General features: G+C 43.9%; 1 protein-coding gene across 1 annotated transcript in view; it reads right to left on the bottom strand.

The window, feature by feature from the left end:
- Nucleotides 1–23,984, bottom strand: part of LOC126485018 (F-box/LRR-repeat protein 2-like) — a 62,859-nt gene extending 38,875 nt beyond the window's left edge. Inside the window, exon 1 of the mRNA XM_050108626.1 lies at nt 23,980–23,984. The gene's annotated coding sequence lies outside the window, so the exon portion shown is untranslated. The remainder of the gene's footprint in view (nt 1–23,979) is intronic.
- Nucleotides 23,985–24,331: the final 347 nt, after the last annotated feature.

Here is a 24,331-nt window from a genome sequence, read left to right as displayed (position 1 = left end):
AACTGCAGATATCAGAATAAATGACAGGGGTGGGGCTGGGTAATAAAATCAACAAAATCACTTAACAGTGGAAAGAAGCCAACTGAACCTTTTGGGATACCTATATGATTCTACAGTGAGCACAGGAGCCAAGTCTACGAGGCCTGATGGGGCCCAAGCCCCCTCAAAAATCCGTTTGGAGGGGGAGGGGGGGGGGGGGGGAGGGGAGGGGAGGGGAGGGGGGAACGGAGCCCCTTCCCCCCACAAATTTAGGAAAGTTATTAGTTGTATTATGCTTTGTAAAATCACAAAATTACTTTGGCATTTTTTATATTTCTTGTTTGTCGATAGTTACCTATTAAAATACATTCAGTAATGAGTTAAAAAAAATTATTATGGTAGTAAGCAGGTTAACTGAAAACAAGTGGTGTGAATCATGATAGTGTTATGGTGCTGCGGTCACACTTATAATTTTCCCCAGCGCGTGAACCTTCAGGTAAAGTCTAGCGCCGGAGGGCTAGCACTGCAGCTGCAGCAACAGCAAAAGGATTGGAGCACAAGCACCTGGAACCCTCTGCATTGCATTGCCTTGATGCTTTGAGATGTTATGACGCTGCAGCTGTATAAAGCCCACCCTGCTGTCACAGTCATTCAGTGTGGATAGTTGCATTCAGTGCATGCTGCAGACGTGTTTAGTGTTCCGACTTTAGTGTCTACTGGACTATTTTATATGACTATATTATATTTGTTTACTTTAGTCTCTTAGTGTACTGTGAATTAAGTTTGCAATGGATAAATTTGTTACCAAAAAGGTGTGCTTGGAAATTGATGATACTGCAAGTCAGCCTCCAACAATTATTGTGTCATCAATTGCTTCATCATCTTCAGGCAAGAACCATTCACAGCCGAAACCTGGACAATTCAGTAAGGGAAGATCATTTCAGAAAGTTTGGTTGATCAAATATACATGGCTAGAATATGAAGCATCCACCGAAAAAGTGTTTTGCAAAACCCGCAAAGAGGCAGATGCTAAAAATCTATTACAATTTTCTTCAAAAAAAGAAAATGCATTTACTTCCAAGGGGTTTTCTAACTGGAAAAATTCCGTCTTCATGAAAATACATTTACGCATAAAGAAGGTATTCTGAAACTAAATTCTATCATTAACTGAAGTGTGGCCTCCCAATTGAATGATGAATGACCAGTTAGATAGTATGAGGGCTCTTTTTTTTTTTTTTCAACCTCCGATTGGCTGTAAATAAAAGAAAAATGTACAGAAAATAATAATTTTATTGCCAAAAGTACAGTAAAGCCTTAACTTACTTTTCTACATAATCGCCAAAACGATTGAGGCACTTGTCTACCGTGACACAAGCTTTTCGATGCCTTCCTCGAAGAATGTTGCCGCCAGTGATGATAGGTAAGTCTTGACGGTGTCCTGAAGTTCTTCGTTAGTAGCGAAGTGCTGCCCACCCAACCATGACTTCAGTTCTCGGAACAGGTGATAATCACTTGGTGCTAGGTCCGGGCTGTACGGTGGATGTTCAAAAACTTCCCATTTAAACTTTTTGAGGAGGTATTTTGTCACGTTGGCACTGAGTGGTTAGGCATTGTCATGGATCAAAACAACACCAGATGTAAGCATTCCTCTGCATTTGTTTTGAATGGCTCTGCGGAGACGACGTAAAGTTTCACAATAAACTTCCTTGGTTAGCGTCGTAGCTTGCTCCATAAAGTCCACCAGCAGCACTCTTTTATGGTCCCAAAACACAGTGGCCATTGTTTTTCCTTTCGTCAGTGAATGTTTAAACTTTTTTGGCTTTCTTGGGGAAGCTGTGTGCATCCACTGCTTTGATTGTTCCTTTGTTTCAGGATTGTCAAAGAGGACCCACATTTCATCGCCAGTAACAATCGACTTCAAAAAACGTTTCCCTCATTGGCATAATGTGTGAGAAACGATAATGCTGACGCCATCCTTTGCGTTTTATGGTCGGTACTCAGAATTTTTGGGATCCAACGTGCACACAATTTCTGATAGCCTAGGTCTTGAGTCACAATTGTGTACAAAGCAGACCTCGAAATGTCTGGAAATTCATCAGACAGTTCACTAATTGTAAACCTTTGTTTGCATCTCACTGCCTGATCAACACGCTCAACGAGGCCTACAGTGGTGGCAGACTTGTGACCTTGTCCACCTTCATCATGGACATCTGTTCGTCCTTCTTTAAATTTTCGACACCATTCCTGAACACTACCATCACTCATAACGCTGTTACCATACACATTGCTAATTCTGCGATGGATTTCCGCAGCACTACATCCTTCTGCTTGCAGAAAATGGATTCTCTTTGTAACTCACATTTGGCGAGAGCATCAAGCGTAGCGGCGATGTTTACATGGACGTAGCTCGGCTATGACTGACACACTGCAGCTGAAAACAGCAGAGGTTGTGGTGGGGGAGCTGCGCAATCGCATGACGTGCAGGTCCGGCCCCTCCCTACCTGTTACTTGCTTCGATGGATGATTGGAGGTTGAAAAAAAAGCAGCCCTCGTAATATGAAGAAAGGCCATTTAGCTCTTGAGACAATTTTTACTAGCATAAAGTTTGTATGCTGACAAGGATTAGTAATTAGAGGGCATGGAGATATAAACTGAAATTTGTTTCAATTGTTGGAACTCCAAAAAATGACATACTTCAGTTTAAAGATTGATTAGGGCATTCGGGGTATAAGTGGACGTCCCATGATATTCAAAACGAGATCATTGATCTGCTAGGAAATTCTTTGTTGAGAAAGGTATTGGCTTCAATCAAGAAGACTGAACATTTTTCTATTATGGCTGACAAAACAAGTGATTCTTCGATTCATGGACAAGTGTCATTTTGTATTCGTACTGTCGATGATTCCTTAATCATAAACGAAGTCTTTATTGGCTTATAAGAGACCCCCAACACTGAATCACAAACTCTGTTTAGTATTTTAAAAGACGTTTTTGCTCATCTTGATTTGTCAATGGATAACTTAAGAGGACAGTGCTATGATGTTGCCTTGAATATGAGTTTTAAGTTCAAAGGACTAAAAAATTTAGTTTTGGATATGCAACCAAAAGCACATTATGTGCACTGCACTGCTCACAGTTTAGACTTGGCAGCTGTAGACAGTCTCTGCCATCTTACGTCTACGAGGGATATTATGGCTTTAGCCAAGGACTTAATAAACACTGTAAAGGGAATCCACCAAAAGGATGGGCCTTTTCAGAAGCATACGCTGTGAGAGAACCAATGACCAAGCTGGTCGTTGACCCCTTTGCCCGACTCGATGGACTATGCGAGCTTCTAGTATCTTGAGAATATTGAAAAACTTTGAAGAACTTCTAGAATTTTTTGAAACATTTTCTGCAGAGAACAAAACAGAGGCAGGTTACAAATGTGCAGGCTACCTTTAGTCAATGTTACAATTCAAGACTTATTTCTTTTTACATCTTTATTGCCATACAATTAACCCAATAGAGGATGTCAATGAAAAAATTCAATGCCCTCATCTAAGTGTTGCTGATCTGGAAAAAAATATGAGGGCTTGATTTGTATACTGAATGGAAGGCATGATAGTTTTGAACACATTTGGTACTAGTGTTTAAAAGAAAAATCTTCACAAGTTGATGATCCTTCACTTCCTTGGAATCAAAGTACACCAAAGAAGTATGAAAACAATGAAGCCAGCTCACTGCACACTTTCAAAACCCCAAAGGAATACTACAAAGCTATTTACATTGAAGTTTGTGAAATGGTGCAATCTTGCATTACTGAGAGGTCTGCTTCAACTGGACTCACACAGGTCACTGCAGTTGAAAAAGAGTGCTTGCACTGAAGTCATATCTCTGATCAACAATGGAACAGAAGCAATTGAACAACTTGGCTGTTCTTCATGGCCACCCAGATGTTTCGGATGAATTGGACATCTGACAAGTCATCAACGACTTCATATTCAGTAATCTAGTCAGACAGTCGACATTTGCACCTTTCTAAAGACACTCAAGCCCTAATAATGGCATTTACAGCAATATTGAAAATCTTTATAAAATAGATAATTAAATACATACATAATGTTGAATTTTCAGTTTCAAAATATTAGTACTATTTTAGTTCTGTATTACTATGTTACTATACTACTGTATTAGTTATTTTCAAATACTGAAGTATTTTTAGGGTGCAAGACCCAATTAAAACCCGGTATTTACATACTTTTTGACTAAAAGTATTAGGCGTACTGTATTAACTTTATTAAAGCGTTAACTCTGAGATATTGTTTTTATTTAATGAACCCTGAACCTTATTCAAAGTAAGCTTAAATTAGCTATTTCACTTATTAACCAAAGTGCAATTACTGTGCAACAGCAATATTTTATGTTTTATTCTTTTAATGATAGTTTAGGACTTATTTAAATAATTTCAGTTTTTTCAGAGCTGTATATTCACTGCTCTGTAGTAGTCTATAAGCATGATTATTACTGTAAATTAAATTAGCTTTTTATAAAATACTGTGTGTGTTTATGTTTGGTATCTTCTTTCAAAGTCAAAACATGCGTCAGGCTTGTCGAGTTCCCCGGAGTGTCGACTTATTGAGAGTCCAGTTTTTGGGGTTCTAATGTTGATCATATAACTCTTAAATGCTTCAAAAAACTTTAAAACTCACTATTTTTCATCTAAAATTTAGAAAATTTCCTGGGGCAAGACGCCCAGTATGGGCCCCCCAATATTTTTTTGTAAGTCGGCACTCCTGACATAGAATATCCAAAAGTACTTGCAACTCTTCTAGCAGCAGTCTCTATAGGCCACTGGGCGAAGAAAGCTTTTCAAGCAATTGGTAAAATGCGCAAGTCATTCTTGTTTCCCGCAAAGTTCATCAAACATATGCACACCACTGTAGGATTGACATCAATCTGTTGTACAATTTTTAAGCACATTTTATGCTTACTTATTATGACCTTCCCGGACTAAAAAAATTTTCTCTGTGGGGATCACTAGGATTTTGTAAGCAGTTGCTTTGATCAAGCCAGGGAAACAAGGAAAACTCTAAATCTTTATGACCAGATGAGGAGTTGAACCCAGCTTCTCTGTAATGTGAGTTCAGTGCCTTAACTACTGCAGCACCTTACTTCATATTTCTGAGCTACGTTGGAAGAGGAGGGAATGTTTGAGGAGGATATAGTAGAGGTTTAGGTACACAGAGATTCGATACCATTCCTCATTTAGTAAATAGGCACATAAACGGGAACTACAATGGTAATTCAGCTACATTGTCGCTGTACTATAGCTCAACTGTGGTAAAGGGTTGTATTAGATGAAACAGATAAGCTGAACATGTAACAAAGATCAGAGTTAAATGTCTCAGCTTCAGGGAGTCATCAGAGGCAGAGCACAAACTAGAATTAGACAAATATGGGAACTGGAAGTTAGACACGTTATTTCCAAAGGGTCTGTCCTTACAGTTGCTTTGATCAAGCCACGGAAAGAAGGAAAACTCTAAATCTGTATGACCAGATGAGGAATTGAACCCAGCTTCTCTGTAATGTGAGTCCAGTGTCTTAACTATTGCAGTACTTTCTTTCATATTTCTGAGCTACATAGTAAGAGGAGGGATTGTTTGAGGAGGATATAGTAGAGGTTTAGGTACACCACTGGTAGAACAGAGTGTTGATGAAGATTCATTTACTTAGAAAGGAAGTGGAGAGCTGCAGGGTGAAGTAGGATGAGATAGGAAGCTGGCAGAAAGGAGAGAGGAGGTGAAGAGTTTGGAGTGAGGGCACAGGGGTTGGTGAAGGATAGGGACTAACACAAACTGATGCTAAGTGGTTGAAGAAGTAGTTTGAGCCTCTGTTGCCACATCACAATTGAGAGGAGATGGTATTTGAGAGCAAGGATAGATCCCAATTGTACAGACTGTGAAGCACTTATTGAAATTGATCCTGTTGCATCCAGTGTCAAGGTTCTGCCACTGACTGGTTAATCTTGTCCCTGTCCACAGTTCAGCAATGCTCATATATCTGGGGACTGGTGGCTGTTAGTAATTTATACAGTGTGTCCCAGGTATATGACAGCAAAGTTCATTTGAAGCAAAAAAGTTCATATGGACATATGCCCTGTTCCAAATGGTTTATGAGATAGAACACTTTTCATATACATTGATATTTTTTCATATTATTCAGTAGACTGCCATTGTTTACAATGTACCACAGTAGCGTAGAGGAAATTGAGACAAACAATTTGGTACAGCACACTTGTGGTCCATCAAACCAGGAAACTACTTCAAATTGCCCTACAGAAACTACCTAAGCTTGTGGTGGTACATGTTGCTATTCAAGGTAGCAACATGCCCTACTTTCTTTCTACTGTGAAAGATGGTCATGTAGAAGCCATATTTGTAGGAGTAGTGGTAGAGGACAGATCGCGTACTGTGCATGCATTTTTTATTTTTGAGCGGTACAAAATGCAAATATAAGCACAGTACAGTCACAAGGCGTGACAGAGGGCAAGTGTTTGAGTGGTGGGAAGGACTCATTTAAACTTTGTCGTCGCAACTAGCAGGTGCCACGGACACCAAAGAAAAAGAGATTGGGATGACTATGGCTGTTGGTCCAAAGAGGAAACAAAAGAAAATTGTAAGGAATTGCTTAATTACTTACTTACTTACTGCTTGACTACGGGATACTAACAATATGTTTCTCAATTAATTTGGTTATCATGAGCTTAAATGTGAATTTTAATTGATATGGTGAAAATGTTATGGGGATTCTTAAATCCAGAAGGATCCTGAAAAGGAGTAGTTACATGATTTCATAGCTAGTGGGTAGCAAATATAATCTTCCATTATCACAGCAATTTTTTGAAGATGGTGAAGAAGTTTGATATAACTATGAGTGGCACTGCGTGGCAGGACCACAACATCAAGGAGTGACAGGAGTGCAGAAGGAGAAGATTTAAAGGTAAAAGTAGTTATGAATGTACAACTGACAGAGCACATTCACGGAATTGGCACCCCAGTTGAGTATTCTCCAGCAATGAATACCAGTGGTAACATTCAAAGCTACAGCGCATGCACATAATGTGAGATTTTCAATATCCTATTACTTGTACCATGACATGTTTTCATTAGAGACTGCAGTTTTTCAGTTATTCAAGAAAAATGTGCAAAAGTGACATTATATGTGTTCTGTCTCAGAAACCATTTGAAACAGTATATATGTCCATATGAAGCTTTTTGCTTCAAGTGAATGTTCCTGTTATACTCTTGAATATTGACCATTCCTCCTGGGATGCCCTGTAAATAAACAGCTAAGCAGAAGCTGCAGCAGAGCCAGTGTATAATGCAGCTTCCTTCACAAATAGGAAAGGTAAGGAACGGTGAGGGGAGAGGAGTGCAAAGGAGTGGGTACAGGCATATTGCATCAGATAATACTCAATCTGGTGCAGGTAGGGGTAACTGCACGTTTGCTGTACATAGTGAGAAGGGAGCAAGAAATCTAGAAGTAGTGGGGGTAGGCAAAACTGAACAGAGAGAAACCACAGAGAAAACAGAGTGAGTGAGAGACATACACACTATGTGAAAAAGATGGGAAGTGCACAGAAGACATGGTCAGATGTCAATGTAACGTTGTACAGGTACACACCATCAACACATACATAAATGATTAGAGATGCAGTTCTCCGTGACATGTAGAATGGTCACCAGAGTGAATTAGTGGTGTTCAGACGTACATAAGGAGTGGTAGGGTACATAAGGAGCATGAAAGCATCTAACATTGAGTTATCATTATGAAAGACATCAAGATGATGCATACACATGCAAGACAGCATTATTAACAAGCAACAGATTTTGAAAAGGGTCTCAGTGTTGGTCTTCACATGGTCAAATGGTCGAATTGTGCAGTATTCAGATTTGTGGGCCATTTTGATCTGAGAGTGGCCTGATGTTGGACTGCATTGGAATGGTTGGTTGGTTGGTTTGGGGGATTAAAGGGGCCAGACTGCTACGGTCATCGGTCCCTTTGTCCAAGTACTAAAAAAACACCCACAGAGAATAAAATACGAGTAACAGAATAGGGCACAGACGACACGGAACAAGAGAAACTGAGACAAAGACCACCCAAAACGAACTAAAAGCACACAGAGTGTGACGGTGGTTGGCCGACCAGAGAAATAAAAAAGGAAAAGCCAACCACTTGAAACACATTAAAAAATCAGTTTAAAACCGGAGGCCAAAGGCCAGAATCAAAGATAAAAACAGAAACACTCAGATTAAAGAATAAAAACCCCCTGCCCGAATAAAACGTAAAACTAAGTCAGCCATAGCCGAGTCATCTGTTAAAAGGGCAGGGAGCGAGTCAGGCAGTGCGAACGACTGCCTGAGCACAGCTAAAAACGGACACTCCAATAAGACATGAACCACGGATAAAACGGAGCCGCAGCGACATAGAGGCGCGTCCTCACGGCGCAATAAGTGGCCGTGCGTAAGCCGAGTGTGCCCAATGCGCAGCCGGCAGAGGACAACAGACTCCTTGCGAGAGACCCGCAAGGAGGAGCGCCACACACCGGTAGCCCCCTTGATGGCCCGAAGTTTGTTGCGTGAAGGCAGGCCGCGCCATTCAGTGTCCCAAAGGGCCAGAATTTTGCGGCGCAGGAACGCTCGCAAATCTGTCTCCGGGAGGCCAACGTCCAGAGATGGTGCACTAGTCGCCTCCTTCGCCAGCCGGTCAACATTCTCGTTGCCGGGGATCTCAACATGGCCTGGGGTCCACACGAAGACCGCAGAGCGGCCGCAACGCGCAAGAGTATGCAGGGACTCATGGATAGCCATCACCAGACGGGAACGAGGAAAACACTGGTCGAGTGCTCGTAAACTGCTCAGGGAATCGCTACAGATAACGAAGGACTCACCTGAGCAGGAGCGGATATACTCTAGGGCTCGAAAGATGGTGAACAGCTCAGCAGTGTAAACGCTGCAGCCAGCCGGCAAGGAACGTTGTTCGGAATGGTCCCCTAGAGTGAGCGCATAACTGACTCGACCAGCAACCATCGAGCCGTCGGTGTAAACAATGCCAGAGCCCTGATACGTGGCCAGGATGGAATAAAAGCGGCGGTGGAAGGCCTCTGGAGGGACTGAGTCCTTCGAGCCCTGTGCCAAGTCTAGCCGAAGGCAAGGGCGAGGAACGCACCACGGGAGTGTACGCAGAGGTGCCGGGAAAGGAGGCGGAACAGGGACAAGCCCAAGCCTGGAGAGAAGCTCCTTGACGTGTATGGCGATCGGACAACCCGACCGGGGCCGACGTTCCGGCAGATGGACGACCGACTGCGGGAACAGGAGACGATAGTTAGGATGCCCGGGCGAGCTTAGAACATGGGCAGCATAAGCGGCCAGCAAACGTTGGCGTCGGAACCGCAGTGGAGGGACACCTGCCTCCACGAGTAAGCTGTCCACAGGGCTGGTGCGGAAAGCACCAGTGGCAAGGCGTATCCCGCTGTGGAGAATTGGGTCCAGCACCCGCAACGCAGACGGGGATGCTGAGCCATATGCCAGGCACCCATAATCCAGACGGGACTGGATTAACGCCTGGTAGAGCCGTAACAGGGTAGAGCGGTCGGCTCCCCAGCGGGTGTGGCTCAAACATCGGAGTGCATTGAGATGCCGCCAACACGTCTGTTTGAGCTGCCGGATATGAGGCAGCCAAGTCAACCGGGCATCGAAAACCACCCCCAAAAACCTGTGGGTCTCCACCACAGCAAGGAGTTCGTCGGCAAGATAAAGCCGCGGCTCAGGATGGACTGTTCGGCGCCGGCAGAAATGCATAACGCAGGTCTTGGCTGCCGAAAACTGAAACCCATGCGCTACAGCCCAAGACTGCGCCCTACGGATAGCGCCCTGTAGCTGACGTTCAACAGCTGCAATGCCAGTAGAGCTGTAATAAAGGCAGAAGTCGTCAGCATACAGGGAAGCAGAGACAGAATTACCCACGGCTGCAGCAAGCCCGTTAATGGCTATTAAAAACAGACAGACACTTAAAACGGAACCCTGTGGCACACCGTTCTCCTGGACGTGGGAGGAACTATACGAGGCCGCGACTTGCACGCGGAAGGTACGACACGACAGAAAATTGCAGATAAAAATCGGCAGAGGACCCCGAAGACCCCATCCATGAAGCGTAGAAAGAATGTGATGACGCCACGTCGTATCGTACGCCTTCCGTATGTCGAAAAAGACAGCGACCAGGTGCTGACGGCGGGAAAAGGCAGTACGGATGGCCGACTCCAGGTTCACCAGATTGTCGGCGGCGGAGCGGCCTTTACGGAACCCACCCTGAGATGGAGCCAGAAGGCTCCGAGACTCCAGTACCCAATTCAAGCGCCGGCTCACCATCCGTTCAAGCAACTTGCAAAGAACGTTGGTGAGGCTAATGGGACGGTAGCTGTCCACCTCCAGAGGGTTCTTTCCAGGCTTCAAAACGGGGATGACAATGCCTTCCCGCCATTGCGACGGAAACTCCCCCTCGACCCAAAGACGGTTGTAAAGATCGAGAAGGCGCCGCTGGCAGTCCACTGAAAGGTGTTTCAGCATCTGACAGTGGATGCCATCTGGCCCAGGAGCGGTATCAGGGCAAGCAGCGAGGGCACTGCGAAATTCCCACTCACTAAATGGAGCATTGTAAGATTCTGGGTGGTTGGTGCGAAACGAAAGGCTCCGACGTTCCATCCGCTCTTTAATGGAGCGGAAGGCCTGGGGGTAATTCGCAGAAGCGGAACTCATAGCAAAATGCTCTGCTAAGCGATTTGCAATGACGTCGGAGTCAGTACAAACTGCTCCATTCAGTGAGAGCGCAGGGACGCTGACAGGTGGCCGATAGCCGTAGACGCGTCGAATCTTGGCCCAGACCTGCGATGGAGTGACATTGAGGCCAATTGTGGACACATACCGCTCCCAGCACTCCTTCTTGCCTTGGCGGATAAGGAGGCGGGCCCGCGCACGCAGCCGTTTAAAGGCGATAAGGTGGTCGAGGGAGGGATGTCGCTTGTGACGCTGGAGTGCCCGCCGGCGATCTTTAATCGCTTCAGCGATCTCAGGCGACCACCAAGGCACAGCCTTCCGCCGAGGGGACCCACAGGAATGGGGAATGGCAGATTCGGCGGCAGTAACGATGCCGGTGGTGACCGATTGAACCACCGCATCAACGTCATCGGTAGAGAGAGGCTCAAAAGCGGCAGTGGAGGAGAACAAGTCCCAGTCAGCCTTATTCATAGCCCATCTGCTAGGGCGCCCAGAAGAGTGGCGATGTGGTAGTGACAAAATGATCGGAAAATGGTCACTACCACACAGGTCGTCATGCACACTCCATTGGACAGACGGTAAGAGGCTATGGCTACAGATTGAAAGGTCAATGGCGGAGTAGGTGCCATGCGCCACACTGAAGTGTGTGAAGGCACCATCATTTAACAGCGAGAGATCGAGCTGCGACAATAAATGCTCAACGATGGCGCCTCGACCTGTTGCCACTGACCCACCCCACAGAGGGTTATGAGCGTTGAAGTCGCCCAATAGCAAGAAAGGTGGCGGCAATTGGGCGACCAGTGCAGCCAGGACATGCTGCGAGACATCACCATCCGGTGGAATGTAAAGACTGCAGACGGTAACAGCCTGTGGCGTCCACACGCGTACAGCGACAGCCTCTAAAGGCGTCTGGAGAGGGACAGACTCGCTGTGCAGAGTGTGAAGGACATATATGCAGACGCCACCAGACACCCTTTCATAAGCTGCTCGGTTCTTATAATAACCCCGATAGCCACGGAGGGCGGGGGTTCGCATTGCTGGAAACCAAGTTTCCTGGAGAGCAATGCAGAAGAAAGGGTGAAGGCTGATAAGGTGGCGGAGCTCAGCTAGATGGTGGAAGAAACCGCTGCAGTTCCACTGGAGGATGGTGTTGTCCATGGCTGGGAAAGGCGTGACGGGACTGGGAAGGCAGATTACGCCACTGGGTCACCTGCTGCCTCCGATGGACCATCCGCGCAAATGCCATCCATTGTGTCCGCGGGACCGGCAAGAGCGAGGTCCTCAGTGGACGCCAGAATCTCCACCTCGTCCTCAGAGGCAGAGCTTGTAGGAAGCGTCGGGATCGGTGCCACCGCATTACCGTTGGTCTTGGGGACTTTCTTCTTTTTCTGCTTGTCACGCTGTGCCTTCGGCGCTTCAGGCTGCATGGGCTTCACTGGGTCAGTCTCAGGGACAGACGACGACCGCGAGGCCCGACGACCAGGGACTGGCGGTTGTTTCAACCACTTGCGGGCGTCCACTTTGCCACTGGTCGGAACTTGCGAAGGGAGGTCCCCAAGGGATCCCTTCCTGGCGAGAGCAGCCGAAGAAGTCTTACGCTTCTCCGGCTGGGAAGGGGGAGCTGATGTCCCCGAAGGTTGGGAGGGTGTTGCTCCTGAAGAAGATGGAGCAGGAGCAACAGGGTGTGAAGTGCCCCCCACAAGCAAGGGGGCTGGTGGATGCTGACCGATCTTAGAGCCGATTCGTGATGACGGGAGAACCGTCGTTGCAGCAGTGGCGTAGGTTGACGGCATTGCCACAGGATGGAGCCTCTCATATTTCCGTCTAGCCTCGGGGTAGGTCAGCCGGTCCAAGGTCTTATATTCCATTATCTTCCGTTCTTTCTGCAATATCCTACAGTCCGGCGAGCAGGGGGAATGGTGTTCTCCGCAGGTAACACAGATAGGAGGCGGGGCACATGGAGTATCGGGATGCGAAGGACATCCGCAATCCCGACACGTCATGCTGGAAGTACAGCGAGATGACATGTGCCCGAACTTCCAGCATTTAAAACACCGCATCGGAGGAGGGATATATGGTTTCACATCACAACGGTAAACCATCACCTTAACCTTTTCGGGTAAGACATCACCCTCAAAGGCCAAGATGAAGGCACCGGTGGCGACCTGATTATCCCTCGGACCCCGATGGACGCGCCGGACGAAGTGAACACCTCGTCGTTCGAGGTTGGCGCGTAATTCATCGTCGGACTGCAGAAGAAGATCCCGGTGGAATATAATACCCTGGACCATGTTCAGACTCTTATGCGGCGTGATGCTAACGGAAACATCCCCCAACTTGTCACAATTGAGCAACCTCCGTGACTGGGCAGAGGATGCCGTTTTTATCAACACCGATCCAGACCGCATCTTGGACAAGCCCTCCACCTCACCGAACTTGTCCTCTAAATGCTCTACAAAGAACTGAGGCTTCACGGATAGAAAAGATTCCCCATCAGCTCTGGTACAGACAAGATATCTGGGCGAATATGTCTCAGTGTCACGCAATGCCTGTCGTTCCTCCCATGGTGTGGCGAGGGAGGGGAACGATTTGGGGTCATAAACGTTACCTTTAAAATGGGCTCTCGAACGCTTAGAGACTGCTGACGGCTGGCCGCCAGCGACAGATGATGTACCACGCTTCATTGCGGGTCATCCGCCCTGATGCCACCTACTCCGACCAAGGGCCCTCCCCACGGGCGCCACCCAGCCACAGCAAAGGCCACCTGGCAGGATGGCCATTGCCGGGAGTCCTGATGCCCCAGGGAGATGGGCATCTACTCCTTGGCATACGTGGGGAGTGAACGGCGCAGGCATCAGTAGAGCGATCCCTGTGTTGTCAGGGGGCTACAACCAAGAGGGTACATGGCGACCCCACCACAACGGACTGGCTACCGTGCTGGATCTTAGGTGCAAAAATGGCCAAGGTCGTCGTCACAGTTAAAAGAAACACTGCAGAGTGCAGCGTGGTAATCGCCCAAGAGATCGAAAACGAGCGGGACACCATTGCAACGACGAGAAAGACGGCTATAGGTCTAATTGCACGAAGGATACAGTGCACCATGTAAGGTGCCCTTCCCCAATTGGCTCGCTCTTCGGAATAATTTAGATAGATGGAGGTCAAACCCGAGAGGGGACCATCACATAAGGCCGAAACGTTTGAGACTCCTTTTAGTTGCCTCTTACGACAGGCAGGAATACTGCGGGCCTATTCTAACCCCCGAACCCGCAGGGGGAGGACTGCATTGGAATGTAATACTCATTGTCAAGACCTTGGTCACCCATATTTAACCAGCACAAGGGATGATGCTATATTGTGCACCAAGCACATTGTGAACACTTTGCACCTATGGCTGCCATCCAAGAACAAGTAGAGGACTTTATGCATTGGTCTGTATCATTCCACACAATTGGTCATAGACTAGCAGCAACCAGACTAGGGAATTAATGGCATTGCATTGTGTTCAGCAATGAATCATAGTTCTGCATGACTCCAGGTGACCATCACCAGTCATAATGGCAGCAACCTGGGGAGAGGCCCCATTCTTCCAATGCTTTGGAGAGTTAGAGTGGTGTTACTCCTGCATCATTGTGTGGAGAGCCATTGTGTGTTCAGGTCATGGCTGGTAGTGAATGAGGGAACTCTGATGGCACTTTGGTATGCCACAGACATTGTGCCAGTCTAAAATAATAATAAAAAAAAGAGACAGTGCTCATCTAGTCGTGGCACATGTATGTATCTATAAATGGTTCATGTTATCTTGAGGTACCACCATGGCCAGGAGGAATCCCAGATCTGTCCCTGATAGAACTTGCTTGGGACCAGCTTGGACGTTAGCTCTGCCCCAGGGCCAGTATAACAAGGATCAGTTAAAACAGTTGTGGCCAAGCTTGCCTCAGAAAAATATACAATGACTTTGTGACAACCTTCTCAACTGAATCAGTGCAAGCACCCAGGCCAAGAGGGGTGTAACATCTTACTAATAAGTGTGTTCATATTACAAAGTGCTTTGTATACATGACATGAATTTGTAATGAATGAAATAATATTATACACTCTCTCAACCCATGAAATTTCATTTTGTTACCTTGTCTACTTCTGGGTGAGTCATTTTTTTTTATATAAACTGAATTACAGTTAAATACCAGAATGAGAATGTAGAAAAAGACAGGTTGCTACTTAATGTAAAGAAGACATATCAAGTTGCAGACAGGTGCGGTTAAAAGACACTTACATACAGCTTTCGGCCACAGCCTTCACCAGTAAAAGAGAGTCCCACAGCATTCACACACACAAGCAAGCACACCTCACGCACACATAACTGTCAACTCCTGCATCTCTTGCCAGAATGCAACTATCACATGGAATGCAAACAACAATTTGGAGGGGGCAGAAAGGGGAAAGGGATTGTAGTGTATGGGTGGGGAGAGAGAGATGAATGCTGTTGGTAGAGTGTGCAGGGACTAGAATGCCAACAGACACAGCATCAGGAGGTTGTGGGGCAGGGAGGTGTGGGAGAAAAGGAGCAAAAAAGGAGACCAGTGGGGAAAGATGGATGGATGCACTGGCAGAGGGCTGCAAATAAACAGGGTGGGAGATGAGAATGAAATGATAAGACAGAGGGGGTTGAAGCTGTTGGGTGGCAGGTGTGGGAACATGTTAACCGAAGGTTGAGGCTGGGATAATTACAAGAGTGGAGAATGTGTTTTAAGGATAACTCCCATCTGTGCAGTTCAGGAAAGCTGGTGGTGGATGGTAGAATCCAGATGTCTCAGACAGTGAAGCAGCCTTTGAAATTAAGTATGTTGTGTTCAGCTGCATGTTGTGCCACAATGTGGTCTACTTTGCTCTTGGCCACAGTTTGGCAGTGGCCGTTCTAGTGGACAGGTGCTTGGTAGTCGTACCAATGTAAAAAGCTATGCAGTGATTGCAGCAGAGCTGGTAAATGACATGGCTACTTTCAGAAGTGGCTCGGTCCATGATGGGGTAAGATAAACCTGTGGCAGGACTGGAATAGGTAGTGTTGGATGGGTGGGTTGGGCAGGTTTTACACCAGGGTCTTCAACAGGAATATGACCCTTATGGTAAGGGGTTGGGATTGGAAGTGGCAATGGGATGGACTAGGATTTTGTGGATGTTGGATGGGTGACAGAACATAAGTTTAGAAGGGGTAGAAGTATCTTAGGTAGGATGGTCCTTTTTTCAGGGCAGAATGGTATTGTCCCACATCGTTTCTCAAATGTTGCCAAAACCATATAATCCCCCCAAACAGCCTAACAGTGAAGATTCCTTTCTCTGGATCCCACCCCTCCTTTCACGGTGACCTACACCTTTTCAGATTCCGCCAGTTCCTGGCCCTCACAAACCTGGTGCTACCTTTTCAACTTGCCACATCGCCCAAAGCTCCCTACCAGCTCTCCACCAAATCCAGAGTCAAAACATTCCTGTAACACTGTTGTTAATCGCGGTCTCCCCACCTAGCACTTCCTATTCCAGGCCTGTTACAGGTTTATCCTACCTCACCAAAAGTCGGGTCATCTGCAAAAGCAGCCACGCCATTGCACAGTTTTTTTCATGTTGATATGACTACCAAGCAGCTGTCCATCAGGATGAACGGCCACCGCAAAACTGTGGACAAGGGCAAAGTAGGCCACACTGTGGCACAACATGTAGCTGACCACAGCACACTTGATTTCAATGGCTGCTCACTGTCCAGGCCATCTGGATCCTTCCCTCCACCACCAGCTTTTCTGGACTGTGCAGACGGGAATTATCCTTACAACACATTCTCCACTCCCATAATTATACCAGCCTCAATTTTCGGTAACATTTTCCCACGCCCTCCACCCAACAGTTTCCACCCCCTCCATCCTATCATTACCTCCCCATTCTCACCTCCCACCCTGTTTACTTGCAGCCCTCTGCTGATGCATCTGCCTGTCTTTCCCCGCTCCTCTCCATTTTTTGCTCATTTTTCACCCACCTGCCTACCCCACAACCTCCTGACACTATCTGTTGGCATTCTAGTCCCTGCACACTCCACCAGTCTGTGTTGTTCTCTCTCCACACCCGTACACTACTTTCCCTTCCCCTTCCCCGCCACCTCCAGATTGCTGCTTGTATCCCATGTGATAGTTGCATTCCAGCCCTAGATATTGGAGTTGGTAGTCGTGTGTGTGAGGTGTGATTGCTTGTGTGTGTCTCTCTCTTTTACTGATGAAGACTGTTGCCGAAAGCTTTATGTAAATGTCTTATCTGCACCTACCTGCAATTTGACGTCTCCTTTACGTTAAGTGGCAATCTGTCTTTTCCGATGTTGTTGATATTCCTACCTGGAGTTTCCACTCTTTAAGTAGCTGAATGAAGTAGAGATGAGTAAGAAGCTAATTCACGTGGTGGTAGAGTGTGGAAGAGTGGTAGAGGTAAATGCACAACAGGGAGTTTCAAAGATGGAAGCCGTAAGGACTTTCAGAGTTCACATTTGTGCAGTTGAAAGAAAATGGTGCCCAAATACCACAGACTATAAAGTAGCCACTGAAAGTAATTACAAATGATCAAACTTACTCTCTGGACGCAGTCTGGGGGAGGACATTCACATGAGGGGCAACTAAATGGAGATGAAGCATATATATATAAAGCAATGTTGTGGTTGCAGCGTATCTGCAGTACAACATGGCTGATATCGCATTGTCTCTGATAGTGAATCGTAGCATCTCAGCAACTGTCCAAAACAACTCCTCACTCCTGTCGGGTCACAGTGCTAGAAAATAAGTTTCCCTTATGTGTTGAGTGGTTATTTAAATTGTATAAGTTATGCACCAATTTTTTCTCTGATACTTCTTTTATTTTAACAGTATATTTCTTATCCATATTTAATATATTACTTCCCCTCTAAATTTTTATGAAATGATTTGTAATTGAATATAACAGTTTTGCTGGTAGTTATTAGAGCACCACAGAATTCATTTTTGAGATAGTTTAAGAATTTTTATTAACAAGCAAACACACTACAAAATTGTAAAATGAGTAAAAGAGAGAAAAATATTTGAGAATCGACTTAGTGAAACATTAAAGAATTAATATTAACTACTGAATTTTCAAGGTATTTTGAAATATGTTTTATATTAATGGATCAAAGAGTCATTTAAAAATACAAGTGAAATTTGTCTTATTCTTTTGATATCTGTATGCTCCAACAGTACTAATCTCCTCTACAAGTAAACTGTGAACTTGTTAGGACGCCATTCCCTTTTAATAGAAGAGAAGAAGTGCACAGCAAAAAGTGTAACTTCAATAAGACCAGGGTACACTATTGCACAGCAAGAAGTGTAACTTCAATGAAGTTTAACATTCCAGTATCTGCAAGAATGAGTGAGTATGCATGTTACAGAAATGAGCTACTGACAGTTTTTGTAGCATTCTCTATAGATGCACCCCTCCCCCACAATAGTTGTGCCTACCACTGATTATGTTGTTACCATCTGATGTTTTGTCACAACAGGCTTGCTCCATTATCAGCTATTATCACACGCACCACTTGCTCTTTACCACTTCAATTTCATTTTGTTACACTGTAGGACAGAAAAATAATTTATCACATAGAAAGCTTATATTATACCATGTCTTACACTGATATTCAATTTCCTGCAGTTTATTAGAAGTTGGTGAGAGCATGCATTAAATTTCACAGCAGTTTTATGTTCATACATATCTCCTCTTGTTACTTTCTTCTGAATAAAGGATTTTTCTTACAGAAAGATTGATATCTGAGCTATTTCTTTAGTTGCAATTTTTAATGCTGTTATCTGTGCTCATGTCTGATGCTCCGAGAGTTTCAACAAGCAAGTATACACTGAGGTGACAAAAGTCACGTGATAACTCTTAATTTCGGGTCGGACCTCCTTTTGTCTGCCACAGTACAGCAACTCAACATGGTAAGGCCTCAACAATTTGTTGGGAGTCCCTTGCAGAAATACTGATCCATGCTGCCTCTATAGCCATACATAATTGCAAAAGTGTTGCCAGTGCAGAAATTTGTGCACAAACTGACTTCTCGATTATGTCCCATAAATGTTTGAGGTTCATGTTGGGCACCCTGGGTGGGCAAATCATTCGCTTGAATTGTCCAGAATATTCTTCAAACAAAACACAAACAGTTGTGGCTTAGTGACACGGCACACCATCATCCATAAAAACTCCATCATTGTCTGGCAACATGAAGTCCATGAATGGCTGCAAATGGTCTCCAAGTAGCTGAACATAACCATTTCCAGTAAGAGATCAGTTGAGACAACCCAGAACATTCTATGTAAACACAGCCCACACCACTATGGAGTCACCACCAGCTTGCACGGTGCCTTGTTGACAACTTGGGTCAAGGGACCGATGGCCTTTGTATTCTGGTCCCTTCAACGCCCATAAACCAACCAACAACTTTGGTCCATGGCTTTGACAGGCCTGCACCACACTCAAACCCTACAATCAGCTCTTACCTACTGAAATTGGTGGTGGTTGTTGTTGTTCTACGGTGCAAAACCTCTGAGGTCATAAGTGCCCCTAGCTAAAATCAGGACTCAGACTCATCTGACCATGCCATAGTGTTCCAAATGTCTAGGGCCCAACCAATATGGTCCCGACCCCCAGGAGAGTAGTTGCAGGTGATGTGCTGTTAGCAAAGGCTCTCGCATCAGTCATCTCCTGCCATAGCCCATTAATGTTAAATTTCACCACGCTGTCCTAAACAGATATGTTCATTGTGTGTCTCACATTAATTTCTGTAGTTATTTCGTGCAGTGTTGCTGGTCTGTTGACACTGACAATTCTATGCAAACACTGCTGCTCTCAGTCATTAACTGAAGGCTGTGGGCCACTGTGTTGTTCGTGGTGAGAGGTAATGCCTGAAATTCAGTATTCTAGACACACACTTGACACTGTAGATGTGTCTAGCTCTAACTGCAAATCCATGTTCAAAGTCTGTTAATTCATGTCGTGCAGCGATAACCACGTTGGAAATTTTTCACATGAACCACCTGAGTATACATGACAGCCACGCCAGTGAACTGCCCTTTTATACCTTTTGTACTTGATACTACCATCATCTGCATATCACTATACCATGACTGTCATCACTTTAGTGTACCTACTATAAAGTAACATTCCGAAGGCGAGTTCTACGATACTCCTATTAATGAATTTGAAATTTGTTGAGGGGTGCAGAACATCAAACTCCAGAAATTTCATATAATTAGCTATTTTTAATGTAACTAGATCATTTTGCACCAGTTATAAGAATTTCACATATGAGATTCCTGTACCTTTTACTATCTAAGATTAATGTAATCCTTTCATTAGTGTATTATCCAGGCTGCTCATACACAAACACTCCTTTTTCAGAATTGTTTATAAAATATTTGCGCATAATACTACAGGACTTACCTCTTTATCTCATAGAGTGACAGCTCAATACAGTTTTAAATGTCTGCCACATTCGTTTCACTTCTGACTGCATCAGCACACACATTTTTGTCATGGAATCCTCTTTGATTCATGCTACCACACCACATTACGATTTTTAAGTCCAACAGTTGTGTGACATCTGCTCAAATTTGGACCTTCTTTTCATCTTTCTGAAAAGTCCACAATTGCTTCTGCAATTATGCATTGCCTTTCATCCAATTTTGTAGTGACACAGTTGTTCATATTGCCTATTATTCAAGATATTTCTGTTTAAATCTTACACTGAACATTGACAATTTCATATATTTGATTTATTTTTTACGGTTTGTGAGATGAAAATCATGAATGAGTGCATCATTTGTCTAAATGAGCTAGAAGACTGTATCTAATTCGGTTATTTAGTACTTCCAGTCTTCTATGATGAATGTTAAGTTGATCTTAAAGTTTTTCCTGTGCCACATAAAAATCAGGCATCATCATAAGCAAGTAGTCAGTTAATAGATCGGCTCACTTAACTTCATATTTATTCATACACAAAAGTGAGCAGTTTTTCATAAGTGAAGGTTCCTTTACATCTCTACTATCCTCATGAGATACTGACCTGCCAACTTGGCTTCATTCTCTGTCTAAGATGCTTTTGAAGTTGTCCTTCAGGTACCTTCTGAATTTATCCTGATGAGACCATTTGGACTCTGGTACTGTCCAACCACCAAGCAAAAATATTTGTATATGATGGGTATTGAACCTGGGTCTGCATTAAAGCCATCAGATACATTGACTATTTATCTACAGACTGCCACATTTACTGAATTTTAGTGGCAATAAGACATGCTATGAATTGATTAGAGAGATCTGTTGATAGTGATTCAACTCTTGAAAAAGAGCTGTTTGGAGGTCTGGAATAATCTTTGGTGGTGGCCAATGGATTGAAATTCATCCCCCCAATGCATCCCTGGCATGATCTACAGAATTCAAATCTGGGGGTACCGACAGGCAGCTCACACCATGGATATTTTTACCTGTGAGAAATTCACTACAAGAGCAGCTCAATGTTGTCTAGTATCACAGTACATCAAGAGGAAGTCTGGATGACCTAAACCTTTTAAAATCCATTTATTTTCATTGTATTTTGAGCACAAATTCTCTATCAATGTTCTTGTAGGATGTAAATTCTTTACAATTAAAGTGTTGAGTTGTCAATAGGCACACGCATAAGGAAGAAAACTTGTTGGCTTTCAGATTTTCTCCTGGCACACGTTGGAGGTGACATGAATGGGGGGAGGGGGGACAGGATGGGTGGAAGGGAAAACTGTTGGATTGAGGGTGCACAACAGTGGGTTATCTGAGATTGAGGCCAAGATGATTATGGGGACAGAGGATGTATTGTAAAGTTAACTACCATCTATGTAGTCCTGAATTCCTAGCCAGCAAACTGGCTACCTTCCTCTGAGCCACTAGCCAACCCCCCGCCCCCCTCCTCTTCCTACACCCTTCCAAACCAATACTGCTCCCATCACAACCAGTCCATCTACCACAAAAGAGCATTGGCACAGCCAGTTTAGATGGCACCATACAGGGGTATAAGTGTGTGTGTGTGTATTTTTTTCATGGTACTCTAGCTTGTCAAAGTATAAAATCCAAAAGCTAGCAAGTTTTCTTCCTTTTTGTGTGAGCCTATCAGCAACTAAATGCTTCCTAAAGTAGTCAAATTCTGTCTCATTGTTAGAACGTCCTTGGATGAGTACATACATGTCATGTACTTCCAGTACCCCATCTCTGATTATTAAAAGTATATCTCTGTTGCTTATCCAACATGATTTCTTCTCATATCAGGGCCACATGATGAGAAAATTGACCTCTTTTCACAACTTCTGTGATTTCATTGGGTGTCTGTCTCTTTTCTCACAAATGTATGACAATCATTCGGCAAACTGAAGTGGAATTCACCTCAATTGATGTATAGACTCCGTGGAAAATGTAAATAAGAATAGCCAGACAAGGAGTTGAAATTCAATCCTCCTGCATCTGAGTCCAGTGCCTTAACCACTACATCACTTTGTTCGGTGATCTGAATCAAGACATCTGAGGATTGTATCCCATAAAGCAGTATGTAAATATTACCTTTAGGGTATTCAGTTGACAACTGTATGTAAACTCTTCTCACAATGAAAGTACGCGAGTCATTAAATGTCTAGTACTCTGCTTTTTTATTATCAAAAAGCATACCGATTGAATCCAATGAGTCCTACTTTCTTAAATACAGAGATTCCACTTTGTGGAGAAAGCTCATCAATTATAAATCCTACTTTCCTATAGAGATTTCACTTTGAGGAGAATGCTCATCAATTACAATCATGCTTTGCTCCTGAACACTGATGTAGTTTGACAGATGCATTAATCGCATAATATAGGAATGAATATGCAACGCGTAAGATTTGGTTATTTGTTATGAGAAAGTGTTAAAGCCACAACTGATTAGTATTAGTTTTACAGGACATATCTACTCAAACTATTAGTTCAGCTGAGGTGGTTGAAATGAATAAGACATGCTTTATACAGATAGCATAAGAGTAATTAAACCCTTAATGCCATGCACTGTAGTTTTTCATGGTATGTTATTGTTATGTGTATGTAAGCAGACTGTTGGCAAATTAAAGAAATGGTAGGGTAAAAAATGTGTGACTTTTATGACTGCCGGAACTCATTTTCCTGTGCAGTGCCTAGTTGATATAATCAAAGTATGGCACGTTTGTTTAATTTGCCCAGCAAAATTTATTGCTATTATTTGGTATGCATTACCAACTGACATATGATGGTTATTTTAACACAGTGTGTAAATTACAGATATTTAGTTCGTTTTCTATTTTACTTGAATTTTGCAGTTGTCTTATACAACATATTGGCCATTTAGTTCTCTTTCCATAAATAATATTTTGTTTTTGTGTGGCCATTTTTTCCACGTTGCTCATATGATCTGCAGAAATAATAGGAGTTTGGATTTTTGTTTGTTTTGACATATCTGGAGGCTTTATAATATAAACCGCTGGAATCCTCTATTTTACAATACACGTTTTTTAATTTATGATGCATTGTTACATATTGTGTTTTGTTACTCAATTACTGGGATCATCAGTACTGCTTTAATGTACAATTTCAGTTTATAGTACCAACCTTCTTTACTGCGATAGTTCTGTAATCTGAAATGGGGTCGAAAATATAACAACAAAGAATGAATTGTATTCTGTACGTTTATGACAAAATGATAAAAGAAGTTTGTATTAACAGAACGAAATCTTGCGCGATCTCAACAAACGCAGCTCTTTTCCATTCAGCATTAAAAAAGCCCGCTGCTTTGCAGTCACTCTGTTTAAACATTAGCTGTCAGCAGCTATCCGTAAGCCCTGCAGTCGTCTCCTTTTATTTGCTTTTTCTTTCTCTTGTTACTTCGTGTTCATGGGAATTAGTTCTACATGCACACACTACATCCACCTTTTTACTTACAGATTTCAGTACTTAAAACAATACAAAATTAATTTTCTCTAAATGGTGATAACGGCAAAGCTTTTATTATACTTCAATAACTACATCATCACCAATAACCCAACTATACCAGCTGCGCAGTACTTTCAAATTGCCAATATTTTCATTTTTGCTCCCAATGAGTAAAATCTACAGATACATTACTACTAACTTCTGAGAGTGTCCAACCATCTTTGGAAAAGTTCGTTTTGGTAGATGTCGATAATGTAGAAATGTCGTAGAATTTCGATCTCACAGGATCCTGTGAAGACTAAAAACAGGTCGCTTCATAGTACATGCCAACGGACAGTCACGGTACGTGAAAGTCAGGTGATTTTACACTGGACATTTCGTCACGTCATGCCAAATCGCTTGGCCCAGTATCGAGCGGCGAAGTGAAATTATGCGATACCATCCGTGCTACGAAATGCCGGGGCATAGTATCGGAACTGAGGAACTAACAACGTTAAAGTTTATCAACAGCCAAAGCAAACTTCGTAACGGATATTCTTGATCAGTTTTGT

Source organism: Schistocerca serialis, chromosome 1 (assembly GCF_023864345.2).
Source record: "Schistocerca serialis cubense isolate TAMUIC-IGC-003099 chromosome 1, iqSchSeri2.2, whole genome shotgun sequence".
Classification (NCBI taxonomy): Eukaryota; Metazoa; Arthropoda; class Insecta; order Orthoptera; family Acrididae; genus Schistocerca; species Schistocerca serialis.
Note: the sequence above shows the minus strand (reverse complement) of the source record. Positions and strands in the feature narration are given on the sequence as shown.